This window comes from Microtus ochrogaster, linkage group LG9 (genome assembly GCF_000317375.1).
Source record: "Microtus ochrogaster isolate Prairie Vole_2 linkage group LG9, MicOch1.0, whole genome shotgun sequence".
In the NCBI taxonomy this organism is placed as follows: domain Eukaryota; kingdom Metazoa; phylum Chordata; class Mammalia; order Rodentia; family Cricetidae; genus Microtus; species Microtus ochrogaster.
In genome coordinates this window covers 29,872,388-29,881,067 of record NC_022034.1, presented here as the reverse complement: position 1 = coordinate 29,881,067, position 8,680 = coordinate 29,872,388, and the positions used below count along the sequence as shown (strand labels likewise).

The window sequence follows — 8,680 nt, the reverse complement described above, 5'->3', positions numbered from 1 at the left end:
GAAAGAAAGAAAGAAAGAAAGAAAGAAAGAAAGAAAGAAAGAAAGAAAGAAAGAGGGGGGAAGGAAGGAAGGAAAGAAGGAAGGAAGGAAGGAAGGAAGGAACGAACGAACAAACGAACGAACGAACGAACAAACTCTGGGGAAAGCCCACCATTTCTATGTTAGTGGAGCAGGAGTAATTAGAAAAAAAATGTTGCCATTGTGAAAGAAAGAATGAGTACCAATCTCTGTTTTCTTGGTTCCCCTGGCTAACTAATTGCTATCAGCACTGGCTGGGTCTTTAATTCTCATTAATATCTTTGGATTAACAATGGGACCCTACATCTCAAACTAAAACAGGATGAGTCCATGATTTTGGCTCATTCAGTAAAATCAGTGGGGAATGTAACAGGTCCCCAGACCTTAGATCAACTGAGTCCATGATGTAAGTACCATTCAGACTATAAACCCTTCATACAGACAACACAACTTGCAAAATAAATAAATAATAAATAAATAAAACAAAAGCCTAATTCATAAAGTCAATTATTATGGGAACGTCACTAAATGTACTAATCTTGCCTCTAGCTCTGTGTCTGGCTAAATGTTCTTTTTAACTGAAGTGAGGCAGCACATTATGGCAAAGGTGATGGCCAAGGAAGATCACATCATCACGGTCTTAACACAAAAAGAAAAAAGGGGCCTAGGATTCAATTATCTCCTTCCAGGATATAGTGCCAATGATCTGGAGAGTTTGTAATACCACCTTGAGGGGCCCTCCAGTTTCAAATCGCTCCATACTATGGTCTGAGCCTTCACTATGTGCACCTTTGGGGACTTAAGATCCAACCTCTAGTTCTGTTGCCCATATAGCCAAGTCCAAACTCAAGGAGCCTTACTCACCATTTACTCCCCACCACCTCTGACTGATTTTATCCATCATATCTCCTTCCTATTTTTTCACCTCTTGCCCTTTTCTCAGCTTCCCTAACAACACGTGCACTTTTGCAATCTTTGCCATTGACCCACCTTGTTTATTCTTCCTAGACTATACACCCTCTCTTTTCTCTCTGGGAATTCTTATTCATTATTCATCAGGACAACTCACAAACTGGTCACCTCCCTGTTGATAACTTCCCTGAGCCACCAAGATACATTTAGTCACGTCTGAAGCCTTAATCCTCTTTGCCCTCTGCTTTGGAAGTGGCCATTGTTCACACACCAATCATATGGCCTCCTTGAATACCTTCTTTATTAGCCAATTTTATAAACCACAGGAATTCCATGTCTCGGCGGACAGCCAAAATTGTCCTGGTATTTATCAAGCAACTAAAGGACCAGACTCTTTTAATCAAGTGGCCCTGCATAGAATTTCCCCAAGCCTACATACAGAATGGGTTCTGAGTGTTCCAGGGGAGTGAGGCAGGAGACTGATCATCTAGCAAGGTCGATGTAGACAGGCCTTTGGTTCTTGGGGAGGTCAGTGGTGGAGCTGTGGTAAGTAGCCTCTGGTGCTGAGAAACAATGAGGTCATTTGCTAGAGTATCTTGTCAGGGTGACTGGGAATGTTTCAGCACCAGGTCTCCCAGACATTTTACAAACCACCTAATATCCCTGGATGAATGAATGAACTCAAACAAGTCTGAATGAATCTGTATTTGCATCAACTGAAAAGTAATGCCTGACATTCCTTGGTTAGAATGTGCATCCACTTTATTACGTGTTATCTGTTTGCCTGTCTTGCTACACTACATTAACCCCAGCTCTGGTGTGTTCTATGTAGTGTGCTTCCAATGTCTTTGTCTTGTCTGGTTTTTTGTTTTGTTTTGTTTTTCTTTTGAGACAGGGTCTTGTTGGGAGTTGTGTGGCCCAGTTTTGGGGACAGTACATGAGTGTTTGTCCAACGGGTCTCCAGATGAGGCAACAGCCCATGGGGACAGACTCACTTGGCAAGGGCCAGTAGACGTCAGCACACCACATAATACTGCTGGGACTCCACAGCCTGCACACTGTCTTTTCTCTCTTGTAACACAGAGAGAGAAACTTTGATGGTTTCACTATCATTTTGTTAATCATGTATGGGAAAATGTGATCATTCTTGGAAACCCCATTTTTTCTTAAAATTTTTCCCTAAAATTCTTAAGGAGCTGATGCTTCTCAGGTTTCCTACTTAGGGATGCCAGCTGTCACTTTGGACCCCGGGAGCTGCTCTAATTCAGTGCTGACAGGATGATCATCACAATTTCTGTAATTATGTTTTGAATGATATTGTTCTTGAAAATGTGTGCCTATGTTTATCGCCTTTAGTTTTGTAAAAATAGAATGTTCCTAGGTCAGTATTTGGCCAAGCTGGCAAAATGGTACATGTTGTTTTTGATTTAAAGATGTTTTAATGACTTTTCCGGTGGTGGTGCCGCGTGGTGAGGACCTCGTGTTCATAATCGCAGCTATGCCGGCCAAGGGTCCACTGCAGTCCGTGCAAGTCTTCGGACTCAAGAAGACAGCCACAGCCGTGGCGCACTGCAAACGGGGGAATGGGCTCATCAAGGTGAACAGATGTCCCCTGGAGATGATCGAGCCGCGCACACTGCAGTACAAGATACTGGAGCCTGTTCTGCTGCTGGGCAAGGAGCGATTCGCGGGTGTGGATATCCGGGTCCGTGTGAAGGGTGGTGGTCATGTGGCCCAAATTTATGCTACCCGACAGTCCATCTCCAAAGCCCTGGTGGCCTACTACCAAAAGTATGTGGATGAGGCCTCTAAGAAGGAGATCAAAGATATCCTCATCCAGTATGATCGGACCCTGCTTGTAGCTTATCCTCGGCGCTGTGAAACCAAAAAGTTCGGAGGTCCTGGTGCCCGTGCTCGATACCAGAAATCCTACCGATAAGCCCAACTCAAGGATCAGGGTTTACCTTTGTAATAAACATCCTAGAGTTTTAATGTTTAAAAAAAGTTGTTTTAATGTAAAAGTTGGGAAAAACATATTTGACTTACTCGTTTGGGGGGTGTTTCACTGGAGGATGAAAAAAATCGTGTTTGTTATTATGGAAAAACATGCTTGTTTTGATGTATAAATAAAGATGGTTGAAGCTATTTGGGGCTAGCCACTTATATGAAACTAATCTGATGATCAGACAATTCAGATCTTCTCCTTGAAGCCACTTCCCCCTCTCAGCACATGAACACAGGTTGTGGCAGGACCACATCAGGGTCTACCTCCTGGCAATCTTCCTGCATCAGCTTCCTGAGTGTGTAGGTTATAAGCATGTATTATTCTGTCTGGCTTTTTATAACTTTTTAAAAGGAGTTTAGTCTAGACTGACGTCAAATATGTATTGTAAATCATTTGCTTCAGCTTCCCAAGTGCTCGGATGTAAACATCTACTCCCATGACGACTTGTTTGGCATTTGGAGGGAAAGAGAGGTGAGAATAGGTAATGTTTATAATCTAAGCTGGTCTGGTCCTCAGTCTTGTAGCAAACTTCCTGCCCCAGTCACTCCAGTGCTAGGAATACAAAGTGTACACTATCATTCCTGGCTCAGTTAGTTTTTTGACAGAGTTTTCTTGTGTAGTGCAGGTAGCCTGAAAGTTTTGGTCTCCCATTTCAACCACCCAAGGGCTAGAGTGATAGGCCTGTATCATGATGCCCAGTTTAATTTGAATTTCTTGAACATTTATATCGTGAGTATATGTTAAATGCCTACACTAAGTCATTCCCTGTGCTACTACTCACTAAGAACATGATAGCGGAGAGAGCCCTGTGACTTTTGTTTCTGTGATGTGTACAGTCTAAAAGATCTGTGCCTGGACATTTTAGATGTCCACCTTCGTCTGCAGCATCAATTGGTTTAATTGAAAATTTCAATTAATGGCCATCTGTGCCTTGAACATATAAAGAGAAATAAGAAATGCCCTTCGTTTCTCTGAGCATAATAGGAGACAGAGATCTGTAAAGTACTTACTTCACTGCAATGGGAAAGAGTGATTTAAAAAAAAAAGTGTGATTGGGATTTATAAGTCACACAAACAAGGGGAGGGGCTCTCTTGGAAGGTCAAGAATGGAGAACTGAATTGCTAAAATAAGGAAACAAAAGAACTGATTTACTCCTGGCTCAAATATGAGTAGCAGTAAGATTTTCTTTCTCCTCATTTCCTTTATTTTCCCATTTCTCTCTTCCCGTCCCCTACTTCTGCCTTGTTATTATCATGGCCCTTTAGCAGCTGAAGGGCCAGCTTTTTACAAATCTTTATTGACAGTTCCCTTTCTTTGTCCCTAATACCTTTTCACAAGTTCCCTGTCCCTTGAAGTAGCTAATGATTTCTTCCTTTTGATGTACACTATCCACATGTGCCTTCAAGCCAGGACCTGGCTCAAAATGTTATATTTTACCCTGGTTTCTTTCCCCTTCTTTCTGTCCATCTTTGTTTTCTTTCTCTTTCGAGGGAAGATGAATAGGATCTCACTCTGTGTCTCTGGCTGTTCTAGAGCTTGCTAAGTAAGCCAGGCCGTGCTCAAACTCAGAGATGTGACTGCTTCTGTCTCCCCAGTGCTGGGATCGAAGTGAATGCAACTATACTTGGAGCACTTGCTTCCTTCAGACAGTCTTTCATTTAGTAATCTAGACAGGCCTGGAACTTACCATGTAGCCCAGGCTGTCCCAACTCCAGCCAGTTCTACTGCTTTGGTCTTTTGAGTGTTTGGATTACAGTGTGAGCTTGAATGCCTCACTTAGAATATCAAGTTTTGATGGAGAGCTTAAAAAACTGGAATTTTCAAACACTGTTGAAGAATCATAAAAAATGTTACAAACCGTATTTGATAGTTTACCATATATTTCACCAATGCTGAGCCTTTACACTTGCTATTACTCAGAGCTTGAGCATCTATGTGTTTGTATGTGTGTGTCCAACAGAAGTGAATGCTTATTCATTCAGTGCCTGACAATTACATCAGCTTTATTTATAATTGCCCCAACATGACAACCCTAACTCTAAACATCCATCCACAGTTGACTGTGGTAGGGTCATACCATGCAATAGCAGTCTACAGCAGCTTTAAAATGGCTAGAAGCAGGAATATGAATGATGTTCGCAGATTAATATTGGGTCAATGGTGAGAGTTCAAAGCAAAAGAACACATATTTGGATTTCTTTAAGTGGAGTCCCAGAACAGGCAGCTGTCCCTTGGTGAGAAAGGTTGGAATAATGGGTGACTTTTACAAAATGAGCATCCATACACAGAAGGGATAGGAGAGAGATTCTGAAGTAGAAGCAGTTTTTATAGTGACATTTTATCTGGTCTATGTTGTTTTTATTTGTTTTATTTAATTCTTTATCAGTTAGGATCAAACCTGTGCTTCTAGATTTCTAATCAAGTATTTATCACTCAGCTCCAAGCCCCAACTTCTGTGTATTTTAAAAGGTTCTTGCAAAAGGATTTTGTAAGACCATGTCATCTGCCCATCATTGAAAACATTTACACCTCAACCAGTTAAATATGAAAAATCCTGAGTTGCTTATGATTGGTATTTTTGTTTTGCTTTTGAGACAGAGCCTCTCTATAGAGCCATGACAGTCCTGGAAATAGCTATGTAGAGCAAGTGGCCTTGAACTTACAAATAAATATCTGCCTCGCAAGTGTGCTGTGATCAACGGGTGCACATGCCACCATGCCTGGCACGATTTGTATTCTGTAACTATCTGTAGTTGATATCTTGACACAATTGTAGGGAAACAATGAAATACCAATGCATGCTCTGGGATAATAAGTGAAGGAATGAAGGCCTGAGCTGCATCTTCCAAAAAGAGAAGAAGGCATTGCAGCATGGTGAGGTTCAGTTTTAAACAGTGGTCTTAATGCTCTTCAGAGAATTCTCAGTGTACCTCTGTCGCTTAAAATCACTGCCATACGAGATATCCCAGGGTTCCATGCGGCGCCATTTTTCCTGTCGCGGCCGCCATCGGAGAGGAGCAGCCGTGGCCCTGCGCTACCCCATGGCCGTGGGCCTCAACAAGGGCCACAAGGTGACGAAGAAGGTAAGCCAGCCGAGGCACAGCCGGCAGCGCGGGCTCCTCACAAAGCACACCAAGTTCGTGCGGGACATGATCCGGGAGGTGTGCGGCTTCGTGCCCTACGAGCGAGCAGTACTCCGTGGAGCTGCTCAAGGTGTCCAAGGACAAGCGCGTGCTCAAGTTCATCAAGAAGCGGGTGGGCACGCACGTACGAGCCAAGAGGAAGCGGGAGGAGCTGAGAAACGTGCTGGCCGCCATGAGGAAGGCCATGCTACCTAGTCATCTCAGTGCCGCTTCAGTAAAGAAAGTGATGAGCAGCAAAACAAAGGACATGTACCTTATGGGACTAACATTTAATTCACTGTGAGGGATATGTAGAGCCCTTTCAGAACTGCAAATCTTGGGAATTTCCTCCGTCCTCCTCCGTGCTTTTTTTTTTAATCCCTTAGTACTTTATGCGATGTGCGTCCAAATTAATTACTCAGACTCTTGAGGAGTGGAGAAGTTGGCTCTCGTGTTTACAAACAGCATCAGAAACCACCCAGCCCGTGATTGCCCAGCCACCCAGAGTGAAGGAGTCCGAATTGCCATGGGGCGCGGCCTGGGGACGTGCCTCTCCCATCCTTCCCCAGGTGAAGTTCGTGGCTAAGCAGCCACTCATGCTGCCAGTCAGACACAGGCCAAGAGAGGCCACCAACTCCAGCAGGTGACCCATGGCAGCTAGAGGCTTTGTAGAGACCGACCAGGAACAGGGGACGCTGTTCCAGGAGTGTCCAATAGGTGTCGCTGCCCCGCAGCCGGAGCCGAGGGGCGGGCCGGAGGTACCTGATGCTCCCGAGGTGGCCGCACCTGGGCTTGCAGCCCTGGCCGCGCGGGGGCGCTATGGGGCGGCCCGGCCCTGCTCCGCGGAGCTCCCCCAGCCCAGCCTTCTCAGGTCCTTGTCCTTTATCCCTCCTCCGTCCCTCGCCAGGGCGAGAAGTGGGCGGGGTCGGGCAACACACTGGGAAAGGCGGGCGAGCTGGCGCCCAGGTGAGTTCTTCCACCGCGGCTGGGGTCCAGCGAGGACTGTGTCGGAGCAGCCGACAGAAGAGGCACAGGAGGAGGAGATGCCGCTGTCGCCACCGTCGCCGGACGGATCCAGGGAGGCCAGCCCGTCCAAGGCCCCCAAGAAGCACCCCACCTTCCACATCTGGCGCTCCAAGAAGAAGCAGTCTCCGCGGTCCAATTGTGGGGTGTTCGTCCCGCACCCGCCCGCGGGGCTCGGTGAGACCGGGTAAGCGTTGCCTGTGCAGATCCCTCCCGCGCCCGCTCTCTTAGCCTAGGCTCACCCTGTTTTGCAAGGCTCTTCCTGCCCCGAAACTATGCCACGGGGTCCGGGCTGCTCAGCTTTGGCTCAGTCCGAGTTTCAGCGACTCATGCTGGGGCCCTTAGTTTTGTCTTTCATCAGTAGTCTGCACCGGCCAGCAGCTGCAAAGAGCAGGAGGGAAGTGAAGGGTTGGCATGATCATAAATACCTCTAGGAATGCCTTAGAGGTCTGGAATTATTTTGATTTTCGTGCCTTAATCATAAAGCCTCCCATGTTCATGGATATTAGCCTCCAGATCCAAGGAAGGAGAAAATGGTGAGCAAGATTGGACTCTATTAAAAGAATAGAGGCCTCGGGTTATGTGTCCCCAATAGAATCAGTGACAAATTACGGAGTACCTAGTTCTTAAAATATAGGGTTTGGGACTATACCTCAGTGACAGGGTGCTGGTCTAGTTGGGCCAGTCTCTAGGTTCACTGGTCAACACCAAAAAAAAAAAAGCAAAGGGTAATGATAGTCAATGTACTTTTAAGTTATATGTTGTGTTGATTTTATTGTAAGTGTAATAGCTATTCAGTTATCCTATCAGAATTGATGGTTGGCTCAGTGGAATCCCAGTCCTGTTTTCTGTCCATCAAAATGTGACAACACATGACTCTTGGTATTTTATTCAAAAGAAAACACATCTGGTGGTGAAATGGCAAATAGAAGGTTTTCCTTCTAGAGCGTTTATGTATTTTAGGCCAATGAGGAAACACTTCATTCTTTCCCTCAGAAAACTAACAAAAACTCTGAAAAATAAATTACTCGTCTGTCCTTGGAATATGTTTCTAGTCACAGCATCTTTACAAATATTTCATTTACAGCTGGGAGAAAGTTCTTGACGTTTAAAAAGGATGGCCAAATGTCAGGTCAGTGTGGCTTCCACTGTACCCGGCTCTTACCATATACTTTATTATTGTTGTTGTTTTTATTATTATTTAGGGTCTCGCTGTATAGTCCAGGCTGAACTGAAACCAGCCTTCCATAAGACCTCCTTATGTTACAGCCTTCCAAGCACTGGGAATACAGGCTGGGCCACCATCATGCCTTCCTCCCTTATACTTTGTAATTTATAGATTATTTTTAATTCCTAATACAATGTAAGATATTTAACTGGTTGTTAAATATCTTATGAAATAATGTCAAGGAAAAAAATAGCTGTATATGTTCAGTACGGTGTAGTATTTTTCACTAGGATGTTCTCTTTTATTTTTAATTTAATGTTTATTTTTAATTATTGCATACATGTGTGTGTATGAGTGTGTGTGAGTGAGTGTACTACATAGACACCCCAGTACATTGGGTCCTTTGGAGCTGGTGTTACAGGCATTGTGGG

At 44.6% G+C, this 8,680-nt stretch overlaps 2 pseudogenes; both read left to right on the top strand.

The window, feature by feature from the left end:
• The first annotated feature begins 2,413 nt into the window (after positions 1 to 2,413).
• Positions 2,414 to 2,934, top strand: LOC101987355 (annotated as a pseudogene).
• A 2,905-nt stretch (positions 2,935 to 5,839) lies between these two features.
• LOC101994708 lies at positions 5,840 to 6,362 on the top strand (annotated as a pseudogene).
• Positions 6,363 to 8,680: the final 2,318 nt, after the last annotated feature.